A 23,891-nucleotide genomic window follows, 5' to 3' on the forward strand; every position below is an offset into this window, starting at 1 on the left:
GTTTTGTCATTTTAATTTATAAAATTTTCATGTTGTCAAGATCTGGAGATGCGAGGAATTTGGTTTATATTTACACATCTGAAACATTAAAATAAGAATTTCTATCAATAAAATAAATAACTTGAAGTTCCCCAAACTTGTCTTGACTCAGAACCACTGTACTCTTCTTTATACAATCCTGGAGTGTCTTCAATTAAATTTCCTTAGAAACTATCATTTTGCCTCTCATCTCCACTTTCTTCCTAAAATATCAAGAGTTGTATCTCTGAAACCTTGAAACATCTCCTCTTTGAAAGGTCAAACCCTACATAAATGCCTAAACATTATTTAGCTTTATTCACATTGAGAGGCAAAGCTCTAGAAGTGTTCTCTACAATACTGTTGCCAAGACACGTGGCTATTAAAGAAAAAACTAAAAATAACAGTTTTTCAGTCACACTAACAGTATATCAAGTACTCAACAGTCATGTGTGGCTATTGTTACAAGATTTCATCATCACAGAAAACTTCATTGGATATGACACTCTGTAACTTCTTCCTGAATGTGCTCTTAGAAAGCTGCTAGCAACTTAGAATATCAACTGAGTTGATGAGCTTGAAATCTTTCTGTAGTTTCTTCCATTAACCCAATGTAATACCTTTAGGAACTTACTTGATATTTTAACCCACTTTGTCAGATGGTGAGATGGGGGTTACCTAGAAATAATTATAGCTTTGGCAACAAGATCAATAAGATATAATAAAGAATGGAATTGATTTTCAGGGTAAGCTTGAGTTTCAGACTAGCAAAAATGGGTACTGAAAACAATAATATCTATTAATCAAAAAGAATGCCCATTTCATCCCACCCACCCATTCTAAAATAATTTAAAACCACTTTGCAAGATCTTCAAAAGGTACCTTTCCAATCACACTTGAAAATATTATTAATCACCAGTAAACTCACCTTTGATAATGGAAGATAAAGACCCCAGTTTATAATTACTCAACATAAACTATAATTTAGACTGTTTCACAATTTAGTTGTTGACTACATCTCTAATTCTTTTAAAATATAAAGAAAAAAAACCTGAAAAACAACACAATTAATATTGTACTTTGGATAGGCTTACAACTATATAGGAAAACACTACCTCAGATCTCTGTTAATAACTTTAAATCTCCCAGTCTTCTTTATATTGTACTATCATAATTTAAAAAGACATTAGTTTATTTTGCTAAAAATATGTTTTCTGCTTTATAAAGATGTTTAACATTGGTGTTACTCCAAAAGAGAGCTTATTTTAAAAAATGAAAAACTCCATTTTATGACTACTTAACTAAAATAATTCATATGCAAAATAACTATGCTCAAAAACTCACATAGGAAGTTTCAGAAAATAATGAAAATGAAAGGCATTTCCAAAATGATGTCTGGTACATTAATTTATTTAATACACATTTATTACCACTATAAACTTTTAGAATGAGGGAGATATTAAACAACATCAAACAACATTTATTAAGTACCTACCGTGTGCTAGGCTTTGGACTACATTTACAAAAACAAAAACAAAAACAGACATGGTCCCTGCCCTCATGGAGCTCACAGTCTAGTTGAAGCAGACAAAGTCACAAATACAATGGCAAAGCACCAGGAAAGCATTATGGAAGAAGGAACTGGTTCTGCCTGGAGGATGCAGGGCAGGCTTCCCAGAGATGGAGACAATGGAGCTGGGCCTTGGATGAGGAGTTCACCAGATGGAAGGGAAGGGGGAAGCGCATTCCAAGCAGAGGAAACAGCATATGAGCAAGCAGAATCTTGAAAGTGCATGCCATGGTGCAGGATGATGAGTGGTCCAGCGCAGCTAGAGCAGAAAGGTGCACACAAACTAAAGAGATGAATTAGTTTTGGGTTTTTAATGAACCATAACTGTCAGGAAGTAAATCTTCATACTATACTAAGTGTAGCTAAACTGTGATTCTGGAAACAATAGGATAATTTGAAGACACTGTCTTCATTTCCTAAATATGTGAACCCCTTCCATAGTTTCTGTACTGTGGTTAGAATTTCCAAAAGGCAGTTTTAGAAATATAAATCTTATTTTCTTCTATAAATTTAAGAAGCTAAATAACCCCAGAATAAAGAATTTCATAAGCTGAAACCACAGTTTATAGGTAAATCACCTATATACATACATGGTCCCAACTTTTGCTGACTTGAGCTCCCTATAATCCTACCACTATCTTTCATCCTTATTAACACCTTCATAACTATTAACCCAATTAACCCCACAGTAAAGCAATGCAGAAACAACTTAGTCTTCCCTTCCCATTCTGCCTCTCTAAACAAGGTACCTGACAATCCTCTATGGAAATCAATGTAAGACTTCATATGAGGAGACAATGTATTCTGACCTCCATACCAATTTTTAGAAATTAATTATAAAACAAACTATTAGGCTGAATTATGAATAAAAATAAGTATGAAGCAGAGACCCCATACTCTTCAGAAAAAGTTAAAAATACAGAAGGAAGAGAGCTTAGGTCAGAAAGTTTACTACGCTTGACACCAGGTAACACTGTTTGCCAAGGTGGTTTAATGCTCAAGAAGATGGCAGCTTAGAGAATGGGCAATGGGGAAAGGAAAGGAATTAACATGGGTCAAATACTTGGCTAAATGTTTTTATACAAATGTCCACGTGTTTCTCACAATAATGCTAAGGGAAAACTTTCCTTACCTTGAATTTACAAATGAGAAATCTAAAGTCCTCAGAAGTTAAGAAAGTTACCTATGCCTTCTTATCTGCTAATAAGAAGCAGAGCCAGGGTATGTAAGTCCTTTCTACTCTAGTACACTGCTTCTGGATTCTTATAATGAATAGAGCACTTCCAAGAGTCATGCAGAGTTTTTATCAGTCACATCCAAAGAAAGTAAAACCTGACTTCTCCCTCCATTACTTGCATACCATTGGTGTGAGACAATGGTGATGGCAACAGACATACATACAGATCTCTAAAATTTATAGAAAAACAATTTAATAACTGATAATCAACTTATTAAAATAGTTCAACCATTTACAATGGTGACTTCAATTCCTGGCTCCATACTGATGGAAGTAATCTGGTTAAACAATTTCAGAAAAGGCTGGGGGTATCCTCAGTGATAAAGTGCTTCCCCAGCATGTGCAACAACACCCTGGGTCTGATCCCAGCACCACAAAAAATAAAACAAGAAAAACAATCTCATAAGCATTTACACAAGTCAATGGGTCACTTGTGGGTTATACATGTTTGTAGTTGCTCTTGGAGGAAAAGAAAGATATTGGGTATTTGAATATAATTAAACTGATATCATAATTCTACTGTTTACATTGCTATACAATAAACTATCAATCAAACAGCTCAATAAAATTCAGAGCTAATGGAAAAAAAATCTCCAATCACAGTACTAGGATGAGGATATTATGCCTAAAAGTCATCATCCTCAACATTGGAAGTAAAAATAAAAACTGCCCTTGCTCAAATTCTGAACCTGAAAATTACTAAGTAATTATAAAGTATATGGTAAGAATATTTCCAAACATTAAAACTTTGCCTCTTTTTATGCAACAAGAAATTTACTGGGGATTTTTTTTGTTTTTATTTTGCAGTACTAAGGACTGAACCCAGAGGTGCTCTGCCATTAGGCTACATCCTTATCCTTTTCTATTTTTGAGACAAGGTCTCACAAGTTGCCTGAACTTGGAATCGTCTTGCCTAAGCCTCCTGAGTTGCTGGGATTACAGGTGTGGGCTACTATACCCAGTTAAAAGAAAAGAAAAAAAAAAAAAAAAAGGACAATACTAACAAGAGATCTTCGTAAACATAATCCAAATGGATCAAAAGGTGTGATATATATTGGCCTAGGGAAATACTGAAATGTTTTCTACTTTGCATAATGTACTCAGGTTGTCTCTCTGTAGGTTTTGCCCAATACCAGGAAAAAAATCAGATTTGTAAGTCTACAGTTTTGCTGGGAGAAAAGGGGACAAGTGTTCAGGTGGCCACAATTTCAGTGCCATAATTACAACATGAAATATTCTTTGGGGAGCATAACATATTTCCTGAAATAGCTATATATATGCTATAATAAATTAACCAACCTTATTTTGATTGAGAGGATCATTCCGCAATCTCTGTTTGTTCTTCTGTAATTTACTAGGCATCATCTTTCCAGTTCTGAAGTCGAAACTACTGAGGTCAACAGTATTTCCCCAGGTACCTTGCCAACTGAGGTTTGCTTCTGAACTTCTTACCACTTGGACTAGAAGAAAGATAAAGTTAATTGTACAAGGCAGTAATAATACCCTAGATTTCTACATACATCTTTCCTTCATACTTTCCTTTCTGCCCTCAACTGTTGCCACATTAAAAAAAAAAAAAAAAAAGTTGTCTTGCAACTTTCTAACTTCACTATAAGAAGAGATAATGTGTCATCCTAATGTAACGCTCCCTTAGATGTACCACTGGAGCATATAACAGATGTTGCTAAAGATTATCCAGCTAGTCACTGACTCAGTAACTGTCAGAGAACCCAAACAAGCTGCATGTATAGCACAGCATGCACAATGCAAATGTCTTCAAAATTATAAACTTTTTTTTAACTTCTGAAATTCTGGGATTTTTTTCCTATAAGTATTACATATATATGATGCCAAAAGTAATCAGAAAAAATTTCTGATCAAATTCTGAATTCAGTTACCCTTGTTGAACACCATTCACAACCTCAAGAACTCCATATTATCTGATTTTTGCTTGCAACATGTATAACAGAAAATCCTTGAATTTTGACATTTTAATATTCCTCCTATAATTATTAAAATGAAAAAAAAAAAAACTCAGGCAAACATCTGTGAACCTGTTATACAATGCTAACATGAATTTTGCCAGCCAAACTCCTGCTTTGGGAGTAAGATATATTGCCAAAGCTGGAAAACTACAGAAGTGTCAGAATTATGAGGAGGCCGAAACTAATCATTTTTGAATAGTTTTTCTTATAAGGCATTAATTTGGAAGAAATGTTTTATAGAATGCCCCACCAAAGACTTATCTAATAAATTTCCTGAACAAAATATGATAGAATAAACTGTTAAGAATCAGTGTGGTAAGTCACCAGAAAAAAATAGTGAGAATTCTAGTAAACTCTGAAAGAAGCCAGCATGTCATATTTAAAACCTAACCTTGCACCAACTGATCACAATAAAATAAAAATAATTCAACAGAATGACAAAAAGAAAAAACCCTGGGAAACCAACAATAATTTATTCCCCTGGAAAAATAAAACTCTCCGGGTCAGTCTAAACCAGTACACACTATTTGTCACATTCTATGATATTCTGTCATCCAAACTTTAAGACAAATGAAGATTTTTATGAACATTGCTTTTCCACAATCACATGACTATTCCTGATACCAAATTCAAGATATATAGAATTCAGTTAACAGGTAAAAGATAAGAAGGGCTGGGAGTGTATCTCAGCAGTAGAGCTCTTGCCTAACATGTAAGGTTCTGGGTTTAATCCCAGAACTGCAAAATAAAAATAATACAAGTGGATGCAAATAACAACCAGAACATAATAGAAAAAAAAAAAAAAAAAAAAAACACAGCAAGTAACAACCAAAACACACCAAGGGATAGAATATAGGATCATATATATTATAGCAAATCTCTAACAGATTTCTAATATGTTCAATACCACAAAATAACAGTTTTCAATATTGTCTAAAACTTGAATCTTCTCTGCCCACCACATACTTCCACCCCCAAAACCTGATCTTCTGCATTCCCCAACTTTATTAGCAGTATCAATGTCCACCCAGTACCTAATCCTCCACTCTAGATGGCCACATCACAATCCTTCACTGCTCCATCCATCAGACACATATCCAGTACCAAATTTAAGTTCTTAAACGTTCAGAGACTCCTCAGTGCTAACAAAAGTTTCACATTCTTAATAAGACTTAAAGTTTTCAATCTAATATTTACTTCCCGGATTCTTTTCCCACCAGTCTTAGTCCCTGATTCTAACAAAGTCACCAAAATATTCCATATACCTTTGCTGTTCCAGTCACAACTTTCCAGATAGGAAGATGAGCACAATTAATATCCTGCTTGGCAAAGGACTACTGAGTCCTTCAGGCCCAGCTAACATGTCACTTCTCCTCAGAAGCCTTCTGTTATTCTCCAACTCAAAAAAATAAAAATAATTCTACTATCCTCTGCAATTCTTTTTTTTTTTTTTTTTTTTTTAAAGTATCGGGGATTGAACCCAGGGGCACTCAATCACTGAGCCACATCCCCAGCCTTTTTTACATTTTATATAGAGACAGGGTCTCATTGAGTTGATTTGGGCCTCACTAAATTGTTGAAGTTGGCTTTGACTCACAATCCTCCTACTCCAGAGTCCTGAGCCACTGGGATTACAGGTGTGTGCCACCAACACCCAGCTCACAAGTCTATTTCATTACAATTTCTATAAACTTCCTCCATGATTTCAACAACCAGAAATTATGATGCCACTTTTTAAAACCCTCAAATATCATACACAGGATAGTGCTGAAAAAAGGTAACTTTCTGAGAGCAAGAAACCATCAACTGAATAAGAAAGGATGTGGTTTTCATTTGCAGACACATAAATCCTATGCTTACTTAAACATTCTGCATGAAATTTAAAAATTGAACTGGAAAACATTTTAATGGTATGTTATACTACATAAGAAATGAGATATTACTAAAGGATCCAAACTAATTAAAAGTTGGTGAAAATTACTCTGTTCTTAGGTCACTTACATAATTATAATTAATTTTAATTAAGCCAGAATTCTCATGGAGCCCTTATAAGCAGATGCTCAAGTTACCAGTAAAGAAGATTCTGATAAACTATTTGAAATGCTTTAAAAATAGGGGGGAAAAAATCTCTCCACAAACTAAAATGACATTTCTTAATCAGGTTTCCCTCAAAAGATCTCTACAGTGCAATAAAAAGGTAAGCTCAGGAGTGGACCTTGATTCAACTGACAAATTTTCCAGAAAGAAACATTCAGGCAGCAACTTTTACCAAAAAGACAAGCACTAATGATTTTAGGATATAGCTGTAATAAGTAGTTTTTTATGTAACAGCTGAAATTCAAGTACCTACTGCATCCCCAAAACCTACTAGAGTTTCACCACAACAACACTGCTCTATGGAACAAAAGTCACCTGAGACAATCCATTTTCGACACCTCTCCCTGAAGCCAAGAAAATGTAAATACCCAAGAACTCAAAGGCTATATTGGGTTGGAGACATAGCTCAGTGGTAACTTAGCACATGCAAGACCCTGGTTTGGATCTCCTAAATGAAAAAACAAAACAAAACAAAGGTTGTATTAATGAAATGTGATTCCATAATTAATGGCCAAAATTAATAGTTTAACATGGTTTAAAATCATTCCTGTGTTTATTATTTTTAAAAATATCAAGGCATTATTTTTTTTTAAATGCCTGATATATTCACAAATTATCAATGAAGGGAAAAAGGTGCAAGTCAAGTTTTAACTACTGGCATATCCAAAGCACTGGAAGTCTATGAAGCATTTGTATTGGACAGCTACAGTAACTTGTCATACATTAAACGCTGCCTTCAGAGAAAAACAGAACAAGCCAGGCATGGTGGCACATGCTTGTAATTCCAGCAACTCTGAAGGCTGGGGGAAAGGATCCCAAGTTTGAAGCAAGCCTCAGCAATTTAGCAAGACCCTGTCTCAAAAAATAAAAAGGACTGGGGATACAGTTCAGCAGTAAAACGCCCCTGTGCTCAATCATCCGCAGTACCAAAAAAAAAAAAAAGAGAGAGAGAAAACAGAACTAACCATTGTCTATTCTATGACTACTATAACTTGTGTACAGTGCTTTAAAAAGAGTCAACCCCATTAATACTGACAACTCATGTTTTTATGTATCAGTTAAAACTGAATAAAAGAGAAAACAATTGGAAAAAATACAAGAAAAGTCAACCAAGAAATGTTAAAACCAGGGACCTTGCTCTGAAGGAGAAGAAGAGAAGCAATAGAATCACAAGGCTCAGGGAATAGTAAGAAATCTACCCATGGAACTGGGGATGTAGCTTAGTGGAAGAGCACTTGCTAGCATGTGTGAAGCATTGGGTTGGATTCTCAGCACCACATATAAATAAGATCCACTGACAATTAAAAAAATAAAAAAAAAAAAAAAAGGAAGAAATCTACCCATGAGACAGACCACCTGCACAATGGCAAACTGACCCTGGAAGTGGCAAACTAAGGACACAAGCTCTGGTCTGACCCAGAATGACTAAGTTACCAACCAACTGCCCCCCAAAATGACTGGTCTATGTCACTTAACAACTGATTGTTACTTATTCTAAAAGTATCAACTCATAACTTGGGGAAATTATTTTGTTGTTGTTGTTTTTAACTCTAGGAGATTGGAGAAGGATATTAGTCATTTTTAGCTTTCTCTGCCCAAAGTGATTAGTTCTAATCCCAGTAATGAAATACTGTTTCACTTTCAACCACACAGAAAAATTCCCTGTCAACTGCCCTTTTGATATGCCATCCCTGAACTAACACCCTTGTGATCACACCTTTAATTTCTCCTATCCATTATTAAAATACCCTAAAGACAAGGACTAATTAAAAATCAAAACTGAGTTGTATTTTTTCAGTTCATATAACACTTGAACCTTGCCTCCTTTCATTTCAATTAAACTGCTTAAAGCAATTCTTAAACTCAACTCCATTTTAGAGATCTTTAAATATAAATTCTCAAAAAGCAATTTTATCTGATGTCAAACTTTCAGACCTAAAAAAAATGCAACTAAGACACCAGAATACTTAAACTAGTCCCTAATTTAGTGGTATTCACACTTTTTATCACACTGTAGATTTACTGTCATCAGCACTGCCTGAGTTAGACAACTAAGCTTGCCAGTGTATGACATAAAAAGTGTATCTTTAGAAGACCAGCTTATATATGTGAAATGACAGTCTTTTTATTAAATATTTCTAGTTGTAGATGGACACAATACTTTTATTTATTTATTTATTTTTATGTGGTGTTGTGGATCAAATCCAGTGCCTCCTGCATGCTAGGCAAATGCTCTACCACTGAGCCACAACCCCAGCCTGAAATGACAGTCTTTTTTTTTTTTTTTAATTTATTTATTTATTTATTTTTTGTAAACAAATGGGATACATGTTGTTTCTGTTTGTACATGGCGTAAAGGCATACCATTTGTGTAATCATAAATTTACATAGAACAATGTTGTTTGATTCATTCTGTTATTTTTTCCCTTCCCCCCACCCCTCCCACCCTTTTTCCCTCTATACAGTACTTCCTTCTTCCATACTTGCCCCCCTCCCTAACCCTAACTCTAACCCTAATACTAACCCTTCCCTCCCCCCCATTATGTGTCATCCTCCACTTATTAGCGATATCATTCGTCCTTTGGCTTTTTAGATTGGTTTATCTCACTTAGCATGATATTCTCCAATTTCATCCATTTGCCTGCAAATGCCATAATTTTATCATTCTTTATGGCTGAGTAATATTCCATTGTATATATATACCACAGTTTCTTTATCCACTCATCAATTGAAGGGCATCTAGGTTGGTTCCACAGTCTGGCTATTGTGAATTGAGCAGCTATGAACATTGATGTGGCTGTATCTCTGTAGTATGCTGATTTTAAGTCCTTTGGGTATAGGCCAAGGAGTGGGATAGCTGGGTCAAATGGAGGATCCATTCCAAGTTTTCTAAGAAATGATTAAACCACTCCTTAAACATAGCAGAACACATTTTTCCACGTTACTTTGATAATATGAATAACCATGATGTTTAACAAACTATTATGAAGAACAAACACAAGTATATCTCAAAACCAATTTCTAAAAAGATGGAACTATGGGGGTGACAGTCTTTAGAGTAGAATGCTAGGCAGTGACCTGTGAAAGACAAAGGGCATCAAAGATGACAAAAGGTTAGTTTGTGGTAAAAGGTGTATCATGACCAATTAATATCAGGAAGTACTTTGTGGGAAATAATAAAAGTTCCACCCTAAAAATACAGCAGTCGCAAAGTCTGAGACTAAAGAAACATCAACTTTCTAAATTTTTTAACCTCTTTAAGTGTTAAACCTTACCTGTAGCTTACAAGTTAACTATTCAAAGAAAAGATTTCTCTAACTTTTAACTAATAGTTGTCTCCAGAAATCAAATTTTACATGTCATGAAAAATATGAAATTAAAATATTTTTGTACTTAAATATAAAACCTATAATCAGAAAACCATCAAATCAATAAAAGAATATATACCACTACTTCAAAACACACCCACAAAGAAAAAAAAAATTTAAAAGTCAGCTCCTCATTCCCCTTCACAACTCTTTTCTTTCAAATGTATGGTTGACCTTTAAATGTATGGTTTTCCTAAAATAGACCATCCTAAGCCCTCTTTATAGAAGCCCTCCTTCTGACATATTTCTTTCTCTGTGTGTGTGTGGTGCTGGGGACTGCACCCAGGGCCTTGTGTATTTGAGGCAAGCACTCTACCAACTGAGCTATATCCCAGTCCTCTATCTATTCTTATATTTGTATGATTTATTTTATGTCATTTCTATCTCCTGTGTTGAATCAGTTATGAAATAATCACCTTTGAGCCCATCCTTCCTTTCTATTGCCACTGTCCAATGCAAGTCCTTATCATCTCAGGTCTAAATAAACCATGACAGACTAGCTGACTTGATATTTGCTAGACTCTTCACATTCTAAGCTATCCACATTGCTCTTCCTAAAATACCACTTTGACCATAGTTCCTCTTTAAAAAGACTTCAATATAAATTTGATTCTAAAAATACATGTATAATGTATGATTACACTACCGGTGTGACCCTGCACCATGTATAGCCAGAGGAATGTGAAGTTATGCTCCATTTGTTTCCACTGTGTCAAAATGCATTCACTGTCATGTATAACTAATTAGAACAAATAAAAATGTATGTATGATCTATTTGTAGTTTTTATATATCAGTTAAAATAAATTTAATTTTAAAATTAATAAAATAACCCTATAAGTATGTACAATTTTATATATTGATTAAAAATTAAATTAAAAAAATAGCCAGGCACAGTGGTGCACACCTATAATCACAGCAACTTGGGAAACTGAGGCAGAAGGATCACAAGTTCAAGATCAGCCTTAGCAACTTAGAGAGACCCTGTTTCAAAATAAGAAATTAAAAACAAAGCTGGGGATGTACTTCAGTGGTAGAACAACCCTGCGTTCAATCATCAGAATGGCAAATAAATAAATAAATACCTTCAACAAACTTTACCTCATTAGCAAAAGGAAGCCAAATATCTTAGCAATTCATCTGAGATCCTTTTCCATCTGGCCTCCTTTTCACCTTTCAACCCTACTTTCCACTACCTAGTGACCTTTGCTCCAGTCATACTGATTTTTTTATTCACTCTATCCTGAATAGGTTGAATGGTTTGTAATGGTCTTTAACACAGTCCACAATATATGACTTTACCTCCAATACCCAAGAATCCCAAAATACCAATCCATCTAATATCCTATCTCTACCAAAAAGCCTTCACAGAAACAAACAATAGCAATTCTTCCTACAGTAGGCAAATGTTTTCTAGTTCTGCAATAGAGTTACATATGGTTACAAAACTTCCACAAGTTTAAATCTCATCTTCATAGCTATTGAAGTAATTTTTTATGAATGAAATTGTATGCTCAGATTTGCTTCGAATAATGAAGGCTGGGTTGGGTAGTGGATTACTGGGTGAGACAGGGATTCAGTAAGATTGGCCATGTGCTGACAAACAGGCTGGGTACAGTTCTACTCTGTACAGTTCTACTTTTAAATATACATTTGAAAAATTCTACAATAAAATGTTTAAATGTAAACTAAAAGCATGCAAGCTCTTTCCCCTGAAAATAGGAAAGCAGTTTTTAAAACTATCAAGACTTTGGACAAGTATATCTGATCATTAAACAATTTCCTTGGCTATGGTGATGGAGGTGGAGAAGTATAAATTATTAATAAGGAAAAATTTCTTTGGTGGCTAAGATGTGACAGCATTCCTCTTTTCCTTCAACATGGATGTTTAAGGAAGTCACAATTCTACAAGATATAAAAGGCTTATATAAACCAAATTCTGTATCAATATCATTTCAAAAAGTAGCACTTAATGTGACAAAAAAATTACACATAAACAATATATTATTGTAGCTATTTATGTTACTCTGCATCTGATATTAAGAAAGAAAACCAAAAGACCAAGGTGAGTAAAATGTGAAAAATGATAAATCTAGAATTCTAACTAATTTTATCACACAGCTTTAAGGCTCTTGTTTTCTGAAAATAAAAAAGAAAAATACTGTTTATTTGAATCTAGGATGAGACACTGCCATAGAAATGTCAGAAATTAAATGCGTTTGAGAATTATTTCAAAATATAGTTGGGGGTGGATAGAGATAAAACAAGATTGGCCAAGAGTTGATAACTGTTAAAACTGAATGATAAGCATAGGGAATTCATTATACTTTCCTGTCTACCTGTACCTATGTTTGAATTTTTCCCAAAATTTAAAGCATGTGTCTGAAAACACACACACACACAAAATGCATACATATATGCACAGAAAAATGTACCTAAAAAAGTCTGAAAAACACTGTTGAAATATTAACAGTGGCTCTTTGGGGGAATAAGATGGTTGTCATTTTCTTCTCCAAATTATTTGACAATTTCACTATTTTCTACATGGAGCACAAATTACAACAAAAAAGTGTATTATTTTTAAAGCCCTGATAAATGTTTATAACCTAGAATTTGCTTGAATCACAATCACACTTTAAAATATATAAAATACTATAAATATTCACATTATTACCAAATACATGTGTCTACTTAACTTGATGGGTTAAATTAAGTGAGGAAAAAGGAACTAACATTTTATTAACCTGACCATCTACCAATGCCCTACATGTATTCATTTAATCTCAAAACTCCATGAGGTAGAATTTTTACCCTTAATTTATATTTGAGGAATCAGAAGTTTATAGAAAAATTAAAAACATGTTCATGTTAAAGCAGTAAAGAACAATTCAAGTCCCCCTCTTCCAATTCAAAAGTCCCCATTCTTTACTCTAAATCAGGGCTGATTGATGGTCCCCAAATAAGTACACAAGTGCAGGGGAAGCATTTAGAGACTGTGGTTAACTTGACAAGTAAACATATGACTGGAATCTAATAATAAAAAGTTGCAACATATATTTTGTATATCCACTTCTACATTTTTCTATCATTTTATTGTAGATCACTCCACTTTTAACATACTATAACCAATACCTTCACAATTATAGCAAAAGAAATATTATCCTCCCAAATAATTCAAAAGAAATTCTTGATGATAGAAGTTTTTTTAAGCAAAGGATAAAAGAATGCTTTTCTAATATTAAAAAGGAAATCAGAAGTTCTATAACTCCCTTCAGGTCTAAAAATCTACATATATTGTATACCAATAAATACTACCTACACACAAATTTAAAGAAAAATAGTATTTACTTCAGCTAAACAATATCTGTATAGCTGACTTAGCACAAGGCAGATGCTATGTAGAGCAAGGGGACACAGGACAGCCTAGATAGTTTATGTAGTCATCTACAGCCAGCATTCACCACCAGTCTCTCAGATTTAATAGAGAAACATATTAATCATTTGCTTCATTCAGCAAGATATTACCAACCTTCCACATACCAGGGACCATGCTAGATAGAAGATACAAAATGAATCCGAACAAGACCCTACCCAAGGAGTTTCAGAATCTGGTAGATGACAAAGATCTGCTAACCAGTTGTTAAAGCAAATATAAGCATTAACAGAATTATACTCAAAATGCCATACGGGGAGCCTATTTCTCCTAATAGACTCTGGGAAAGACTTTTTAAAACGAACATATCCTGCTTAAAAGAATTTTAAGGATATTCTTCCTTGCTTTATGGATTCTTGCAGTGTAAAAAGAACAAAGGGAAAAAAACACAACAAGAAACAGCATTCAAAATGAAAAAAAAAATCTTTAAAAGGGGATGTGGTTCATCATCTCACTTTGTAAATCACTCATAATACTTCCTGACAAATGCTAGAGGCAGGCACAGTGGTGCACACCTGTAATCCCAGTCACTCAGGAGGCTGAGGCAAGAGGATCACAAGTTCCAGGTCAGCCTTAGTAATTTAGCCAGGCCCTCAGCAACTTAGTGAGACTTTGTCTCAAAATAAAAATCAGAAAGGACCAGAGATGGAGCTCAGTGTTATAAAATACCCCTGTGTTAAATCCCAGTACCAAAATTAATAAAAATAAATATGACATATGCTAATAAGTTTTTAAATCTAAGTTTAAATTTTATATGCATAGAGTTTATGTATATTACATTCCCAAACTGAGTTTAAATTTATATTATAATGAGGAAGATCATAGCAAAATCATGATATCCACAGATAAATTTTATTCTACTCCATACTTTTTATTTTCCTTCATGGGAAATTTAATTTTGAGACGTTCTGATGAAATTAAATAAAAATCCACTTTACAATTTTCCTAGTCAATTCTCAGTAGAAATGGCTCAGGGCAATAAAAGAACAATAAGGAAGAACTACAGAGTATTAATTTCAGGCCAAACAACAAGTCCATAAAATAAGAGTTGCTGGTTTATTTTAATTTACCATGCAGGTCTTTAGAAATTCTCAAGCATGAATTTAAAATTTAAGAATTATTACTCCCACTAAATTTCTTCTAAAAAATCAGTTTCATTTTGCAAATCACCTGCCTGTTATGATAAATTATAAAAAAATTATGACTATATCTCAAAAATAAAATTTTTAAAGTAATTTTAAAAATCATCTATCAATTTCAGTTGAAGATTATTTTTAGAAAGTGTATGCATCAGTTCCTTTGAGCTATGTATTTCCTCTAATACAGGTATTGTGGGTATTGTGGCAGATAAGATTTTGCATGTCAGATTCTAAAAATCAGATGTAGGACAGGTGGCAATGTTGCATCTCAATGAAAATTCCTCTAGCATATCACAAAAAGATGTGCTGGTACAGCCGATGGAGAAGCATTAGAGCATAATTCACACCACACTCCTTTCTTTCATTTATGGACCCAAGCCTCAATCACACAATATCAAGAGGAAAAGAACAAAAGCATGCCAAACTGTACATTATAAAACAAGCCTGTAACTAATATTTGATTCCTTTCCTTTTTCTAACTAAAGAACTTGTCTAAAAATTGGTTTTAGGCCAGGTGTGGTGGTGCATGCCTGTAATACCAGTGGCTTGGAAGGCTGAGGCAGGAGGATTGCAAACTCAAAGCCAGCCTTGGCAACTTACTGAGGCCCTGAGCAACTTAGTGAGACAGTGTTCAAAATAAAAAATAAAAGGGGCTGGGATGTGGCTCAGTTGTTAAGTACCCATTAAAAGATCTTTAGGGTACATTTCAACTTTATCTCAACTCTAAAAGCAGTAAATGAACTTCTTCAGCAACCATATAAAACTACTTCATAAGTTACATTTAGTCTACAAGTAACAATTTGGTTTCTTCTAATTTAAATGAAAGCTTTTGAAATGAAAACCTGCAGCTTGTTCTTTAGGGCATGTGTTGCCTATCTGAATATCTGAGAAATAATAGTGTTACTCCCGGGTTGAACATAAATCAGAGACAGAATATTTCTAAACAAACTGATCATACATATTACCCAAAGTATTTCTTTAATTATGTTAAAATACTACTAGTTTTCCATTTTTTTCCTCCAGTATTACATAGTTGGAAGGTAATCCTTTGGTACAATGGCTTCACTATCAAATTTTTAATTTGACATCTTCAGGATACAAGTATAATAGTAAATAATACATTATTCTAGCTGCACACCAAGCTCAATAAAGTAGATTGGACATGAGGTGTTCCAATGTTTGAGAATATGAGTCGAGAACTCTATTCTAGGAAGTACAGAAAAGTACTTAAGAATTCTGGGGTTAAAACACCTGTTTCAGGATTTTAACTCTGCATTTACCTACAGTACAACCTCCAGCATATTACTTCACTTCCCTGTGCCAACTTCCCATCTATAAAATGGAGGTAATTGTTCCCATGCCTTCTAGAGATACAAAGATCCAATATAATTCATGTAAAATGATTCTAATGAAAATACTAATTAATAGCTGACAAAAATTCACAGTGCAACACAGAATACATAAGAGCTAAGGCACACAAGACCCTATGGTATTATACTATACTATACAAACACTGATATTTTGTATCTGTGTACTCTGAATATCCTATTTGCCATTTTCACAATATTGCAAATATTTAAAATCCCAGAAAGAGACTCTGTCCTTATACTATACCCTCACATTAGTGATGAAAATTAGAAACTCAAAAATGTTAAGCCATAATCAAATTCCTCAAAAAATTTCAGCCCAACACCACAGGCAAAAACTAAGAAGTCATTTAAGGCTTATTTCACAAAATTTGAAGTGCAATATCAACAGGTAAACACTTATTTAGCATCTGTGCATTCAGCATCGTGTTTAGGAGGAAGGAACACAGCTATATGGAAAAGTCACAGGTTCCACGGTAACGAATAAGAAAGTAATCCAGTAAGTGCCAGGTTTAACTGTAAAGGAATAACCAGGAAGAATAAACTGGCTAGGCAGGCACAGTGGCACACACCTGTCATCACAGCGACTCAGAAGGCTAAGGCAGGGATGATCAACAAATTGGAAGCCAGCCTCAGAAATTTTGAGAGGCCTTAACCAACTTAGGGACACAGGCTCCCCACCCCCCACAAAAAAAAAAAAAAAAAAAAAGGTTTGAGGATGTAGCTCAGTGGTACAGCACCCCTGGGTTCAATCCCCAGTACTAAAAACAAACAAACAAACGAAAGAATATATAGGCTCTTATCCAAAATGCTAAAGACAAAAAGTATTTCCAATTTCAGATTTTTTCCGGTTTTGGAGTATTTGCATATACAATGATGACATATCTAAGGGATGAGACCCAAAGTCTAAACATAAAATTCATTTGTTTCATATACACTTTCTACATACAGCCTGAGGGTGATTTTATACAATGGTTTTAGTGCATTTTGACTGCAATCTATCATATGAGGTCAGGAGTGGAAATTTCCACTTATGCTGCCTTGTCTGCAATTTTCAGATTTTGATACATTTCAAATTTCAGATTTTTGGATTAGAGATGTTCAATCTGTAATATGGGGAAGGACTTTTTACTGAAACCCAACATGATTTTAATAATAATATATAAGAATTATGACAATTTTCACATTCACTTCCCTGGTCCATTCAACCAGTTTTCTACAAATATTACCTAGAAGACTATTTGGATTTTTGTTTTGTTTTTAAAGACAAAAGAAATGATGAAAGTTTTGGTTAGACTTTGACATCCTTGCTGTTTCACAATTTCAACCTTCTAAGCATCATACCAATCTTTAGAAACAAGTGGGATATACCTATACAATTTTTAAGCTTTTAACAGTCCATACAACTGGGGTTAGCTATTGAATTGTTTTCTTAATCAGTCCTTAAACATATCTAAACCTTCAAAAGATCTACAAATTTATATGAGGTACAGGTAACAATTATAGTCATCTTACAGTTATCAAAGGTGGCACCAGTTGTACCTGAGAAGTTAGAGTACCAACTCCACACCCTTTAAGCCCTAGGCTCTGCTGCCTTCCCTAGACTCCTACTTTTTTATTAAGATCACTCATGGGGCTGGGGTTGTGGCTCAGTGGAAAAGCACTTGCCTACCATATGCGAGGTACAAGTTCAATTCTCAGCACCACACACAAACAAAAAGTAAAGGTTCATCAACAACTAAAAATATATTTTAAAAAATCACTCATGATTATATAGATTTCAATCATATTTGCATCCTCTTTCCATATCAAGAAGGTGAAATCATTTTAATTTTTCTTCTTATGCCTGTGCTCCCTGCATTCATTTAATTCTCTGGTTCCACTGGACCTTTTTTTCCAGAGAAGTGATCTTGTACAAAGGCACCATAATTTTGGTAACATACTACTATGTTTTCAATATCCAACCAGATGATATTTTGTGACAGCAACCACAATAGTTTATTATGACCCCAGATCTTTAATCCCAGTTACAATCCAGAGTCTAAAACACAAGTTAGGCTTGATTTTAAAAAAGGCAAGAGAGAGCTATGCAAGGATTCTATGAAAAGGAAAATATTTCAAAGCTACCAATCAGCAAGTATTATACATGGAACCCAAAACTAGAAATGACAGGATCTAAGAGAACATTTAGAAAATTACTTTTCAAATGATGGGTTCAAATGATAGCAATGAACTTTTTTCAGAAACTATAGCAACGGGCTCAATAATTTATCAAACCACACCTTTTTAAAAAACACTTTGGATGATATGTATGAACTGCCATAACACTATCAAGAATCCTGACAGAAGGCATTATTATATTGCTTAACTGCCAACCAGAGGTATGCCCTCCAATTAGAACTTGGCAATTTTAAGAAGCAGCCAAAAAATATTCTACCAAAATGTGAAGCTTTCTCCATGACTTAAATTCAGTCCAACTAACAAGTGTCAGCCACACCCTACATTAACAGGCAAAGATTAGTTTAAATTAATCTCCCCAGGGGCAGGTTAATTCAGGGTTAACATTATTAGAATCTGTGTGAAAAACTGGGTACAGGTAATTCACATTACCAACAACAGAGTTCACTTTTAATAGAGTTCATCTATTTAATATGGCAAGGGCTTTCTGATCTATTGTTTTTTTGTTTTTTGTTTTTTTCCCAAGAGCGGGGTGCACATGGGTGGGGACACTAGTGTGCAAAGCATGAACACTGTGAGCTGAAAAATAATGTGTTGGGGATGGGATTGCAGCTCAGTGGTAAAGCACTTGCCTAGCACGTGTGAGGCCCTGGGTTCAATCCTCCGCACCACATAAGAAAATAATTAAATAATATAAAGGTATCATGTCCATCTACAACAACAACAAAAAATTTTTTTTAAAAAAGAAAAAGAATTTGTCCTCTTTTAAAACAAATAGAGGGCCACCATCATTCATCACAGAAAGCTAAAGTTACAAGTAAAAGTAAAGTCACAAGTAAAAGTAATTATGGTACTGCTGTCATACCATGCTACATATTATCCTACTGTTTCAGAATGTAACCTCTCAGACAAAAATTAAGATAGGGTGTTGACAATTCTGCTGAGTGACTAAGACTTTGTAGACAGTCAATAAACTACAGACAACTCTCTGTCTAGCCCTGAACTAAACACAAGTGGCACAACTCTGTTCAATGGGTCCTTTCCATTTTGCATAAACAAGTAAAAAGCAAATCATTCTGCAGCACCTCATAAAAGACACTTGGAAGACTGGAGTTGTCACTCAGTGGTAGAGCACTTGCCTAGCACTACAATCAATCCTCAGCACTACATGAAAATAAATAAATAAAATAAAGGTATGTGTCGATCTTACAACTAAAAAAAGATTAAAAAAAAAAAAAAAGACATTCGGTTTATACAGTAATTATCACTAAAATGGTTTTTGATTTGCCTTAAGATGAATTTGCTTAGAAAGTTTGTTTTAAATTGATTCAGATTTTTCTGCCATAAAATATTTACCAATTTTGTAAAAAAATTTTAATATTCAGCCAGGCAGGGGGCACATGCCTGTAATTTTCAGCTACTCTGGAGATTGAGCAGGAAAGTTCAAGGCCAGCCTGGGCAATTTAGCAAGATGCTGTCTCAAAATAAAAATAAAAATGGTTGGGGTGTACCTCAGAGGTAGATAGAGCCTTTGCCTACATGTTCAAGATACTGGGTTCAATCCCCAGTGCCCCTCTCAAACCACCCCCCCCCAATATTGACAACACATTCAGGAAATGTTTTAACCACAATTTGAAATGTGAACTAACAACCTTTTTATTTTCTTGCAGTGCTGGGAATCAAGCCCAGGGCCTTGAGCATGCTAGACAGCACTCTACCATGGAGCTATTCCCCTAGCCCCAAGTTCTAGTTGTGTTACTTTAGAGAAAAGGGTCTGGCTATGTTGCCCAGGATGGTCTTGAACTGCCTGGCTCAAAAGATCCTCTGTCTCAGCATCCCAAGTATCCCAAGAATCTGTGACTACAGGCATGTCACAGCACCCCCACAGAGGGCACTGGGAGGGAAGAGGAGGGGAGAGAAACACTGCAATAACCAAAAGTTAGTTTGAACAAATACGTCACCCCAAACCAAACAAACTACATCCCAGGAGAACTGCCACAGGAAGTGAAATTGAAAGTTTAAGATGCTCAACTGAGACTAGACCCATTCCTCATGGAGTTCAATTCCAAATACAGAATATTCTTGTCAAACATAATTGCCTACAAGACATCAGCCCACAGTTCACAGAAGGTTATGCAGACTGCCTACTTAGAAAATAGAATGTGCTATAAATGAAAGAACATGCAAAAATGAACAATTGTGAATAGCAATGGAGGAAACAAATGAACTTGGGAAAAGAAACTTTAACTACAAAAACTTCGCAGCATTAAATCAAATATTTAATCATAGGGAAATTCAAAATAATCACTTATATGCTTTAAAAATAAGTTTTTCATTTCATCATTTCAGACTTCAAGGTGAATGGTCTCAAATTAAAACAAGTTTTAGTGCAACATGACTTTTTAATTTTTTTTTAACTTAAAGGGGTGAAATAAATTTACAGAAATTACTCATCCATATATTTGACAGCCTTCAAGAATATGTTCAGGGACTGGGTAGACAGTTCACTTGCCTATAGACAGTTCACTTGCTGGGTTTGATCCCCAGCACCACAAAAAAAAAAAAAAAAAGTTATCATTCTTGTATGTACATATGTATAGACATTTGTGTAATCTATTTTAAATCTGAGTATCTGCAATTCATAAACATTCTGTGTATACACACATATACACATTTTCCCAGAATGACAGAAGGGAAATTATTCATAATATTATTCTAATGGCTAACTGGCTCCAACCTCAATCACATTCCCTGAAAAAAGCTTCAGTCCATAAACACGGTCCTCCAAACCACTAGATACATGTTTATACCCTCTCCTATAAATGGAAAGTCTTAAAAGAAATTCCAAAAATTTGTTTATATGATAATTCCTCTGGTATCAATAACCACAGTTTTCTGAGTTTTCTGTTAGGCAAACTAAGGACATGAACATCATAACCACAGGACTGCAAGACTACATTAAGGTGGAAAACACAAGTATTCAAACCAGATTTGTCAACCTTACCCTGGTAACATTTGGGGGCAAATAACTCTTTATTGCGGGGGCTGTCCTATGTATTTTAGGACAGCATCTCTGGCCTCTATCCGCTAGATGCCAGTAGCAGCCCCTCCCCAGGTGTGAGAACCATAAATGTCTCCAGACATTGCCAAATGTTCCCTGAGGGGCAAATGCTGATCTAGGCGTCTAACAACTTAGTACAGTGTTTCCGTTGTCAAAAGAGAACACGTTCTGCAACACCACGGAGCTCAAAATAAAAAAGAAACTACAGTCATTCGAAATGGCTACTTCGTATGAAACTTTCCTGGATCCCACGAAGTAAATGAAACCTTGTTCCTATAGATAGCTAATTCTTCTACATGTGCATGATTAAACAACTCTTGTGATGATGAATCTAGGACAGGCTGGGACAAGAGCCAACGGTGACTGTTTTATAGTTTCGATGAATTACACCTTCTTTTTAACCCTTCAATGCACTAACCATCCCTGCCAGAGTAACCCCTTCTTCAAAACTATCTTCCCTGACGCCTCGACATAAGACGTCCCTACCTTTCAGACACTGCTTCTCACTACGCTGGGGTCAAATCTCACCCAAGGGTCCAGACACTTTCCACTACCAGGCCTGTCTGTCCTTGCCACATACCCCTGGGGCCCCTGCTCCCATCTTGGCATCACCGGACCTGGCCAGCTCTTGACCCTTGACCCCGGCCTGACCCCGTCGCCCCCTCCCCGCCCTCAGGGGGGTACCTGAAGTAGTAGACATCGCTCTTGCCGGCACTGAGCCCAGATTTTCGGATCACTTCCTCCTTCTTCCATCCGGGGGGGAGGGCCGGGCAGTCCATCCTCTTCCCGCTCTCCGTTGCCCGGGGTCCCCTGGGCCCCGGCCCCGCGCTCCCCGACGGGAAAGGGACCGGCTCCCGCCGGGGGGCGCCGCCGCCACCGCTGCCGACGCCGCAGCCGCCGCCGCCGCCGTCGCCGCCAAGGCCGCTGCCGCCACTCGGGGGACGGCCGCGGCCCCGGCCCCGGCCCCGGCCCCGTCCACGGCCACGGCCCCGGCCCCGGCCACGGCCACAGACGCCGCCGCCCCGGCCCACCTGCTTCCACCGCCCCCGGCCACGGCCGCCGCCCCGAGCGCCTTCCCTGCGCACGCCGCTCACCGGGGACGGGGCGAGCGCGCTGCCCTGGCCCCCCTGCTCTATGGCGGAGTCGCCGCCAGCGCCGCTGCCGCCCGCCGCGCTCTCCCCCTCCTCCTGCTCCGGGCAGCAGCGGCCTCCCCCCGGGTGCGCGCGCATCCAGCCCCCTCCCCAGCCGGCGCTGCGCTTCTTCCGTAACCGAGCCCTTGGAATCCCGGAGACCCGCCCCGCCCGCAGCGCGGCGCGCGGGGGACGCGCGCAAGCATCATAGAGCGGGCGCGCACAGAGCGGCCCTCCCGCCCGGGGCGTGGCCCTGGCCACCGCCTCTTAGGTCCTCCAAGAGCTCGGGCGGCCATGTTGTCTCCGCCTCCTCGGGGACACGCCCCCGAGCCCCGCCCTCTCTGTCCCGGGCCGCGCCCTTCCGGCCCCCGCCCCCACGAGGCTCGCGGAGCCCGGAAGGCGGGTCGCCGTAGTTACTAGTGACAGTGTCTGGAAGAGAGTGTTTCCAATACGATTAACCTCCCCCGTTGTTTGGTATTACCGGTGTTTGCTTCCCCATTAATGAACAACAAGCAAAATAGATCCTGCTTTGTATTTACTAACCCAGCTGTTCGTTTAACGGATACTACGGTCCTCTAAAGCCAAGGGTTCTCGGGGAACTCAGAATGAAAGAATGAGGAAGTGTCCTCCAGAGCCCGGCTTGAGGGCCCTTGACCGCTTCTCCTAGGATTTTATAAGTTCGTGGGAAGGAAAACGATAACTTGGAATATTCCCTCCAATCACGAGGTTTACCTCTAGTTTCTTACAATGACTAGCATTTCTGAATCCATCTAAAATTTACCAAATATTCTGGGATCTTAACTTAAAACTTCTTTGTCTTAACACAAAAATCAATGGCCTTTGACTTAGTAAATACTCCGATGTGTTGAAAGTCCAACTATCACCAGCCTTTAGGAATCTGTGTAGAATTCATCAGGGTTTGCTAACTCGTCATTCAGGAGTAGTTATTCAAGAGTAATGGCAAATAGATTAAGGAAACATTTAAAATTTACAGAATTTTAGAATTTTATTAATTTAATATTTGTAGAAATTACTGAAATTCAAGATATGAACTATTTGGAAGACTGAAAAGCATAAAACAATCAGATTAAGAATAAACAAGGGCTTCTTTACAGCTAGGAACTAAAAGTTGAAGACCAAGTTTAATGTATAGAAATAATTAGCTAAGGTAATGGAAAATTGAAATTTGATTTGTCTCTATAACATCTGGTAGGCACAAACTTGTCTGTCTTTGAGCAAGACATTCAGTGTCCTTGATTAGTGATTAATTGGGTGGGGGATATAGCTCAGAAGTGTGCACAAGGACAAAG

General features: G+C 36.6%; 1 pseudogene across 1 annotated transcript in view; it reads right to left on the reverse strand.

Annotated features, from left to right (window-relative positions):
- Positions 1-22,823, reverse strand: part of LOC306643167 (methyl-CpG-binding domain protein 2-like) — a 39,880-nt pseudogene extending 17,057 nt beyond the window's left edge. The window contains exons 1-2 of the transcript XR_013766873.1: positions 22,136-22,823; positions 4,125-4,285 (exon numbers count right to left, since the gene is read on the reverse strand). The product of XR_013766873.1 is annotated as a methyl-CpG-binding domain protein 2-like (transcript). The remainder of the gene's footprint in view (positions 1-4,124; positions 4,286-22,135) is intronic.
- Positions 22,824-23,891: the final 1,068 nt, after the last annotated feature.

The sequence above is a fragment of the Sciurus vulgaris genome (genome assembly GCF_902686455.1).
Source record: "Sciurus vulgaris genome assembly, chromosome: 13".
NCBI lineage: Eukaryota > Metazoa > Chordata > Mammalia > Rodentia > Sciuridae > Sciurus > Sciurus vulgaris.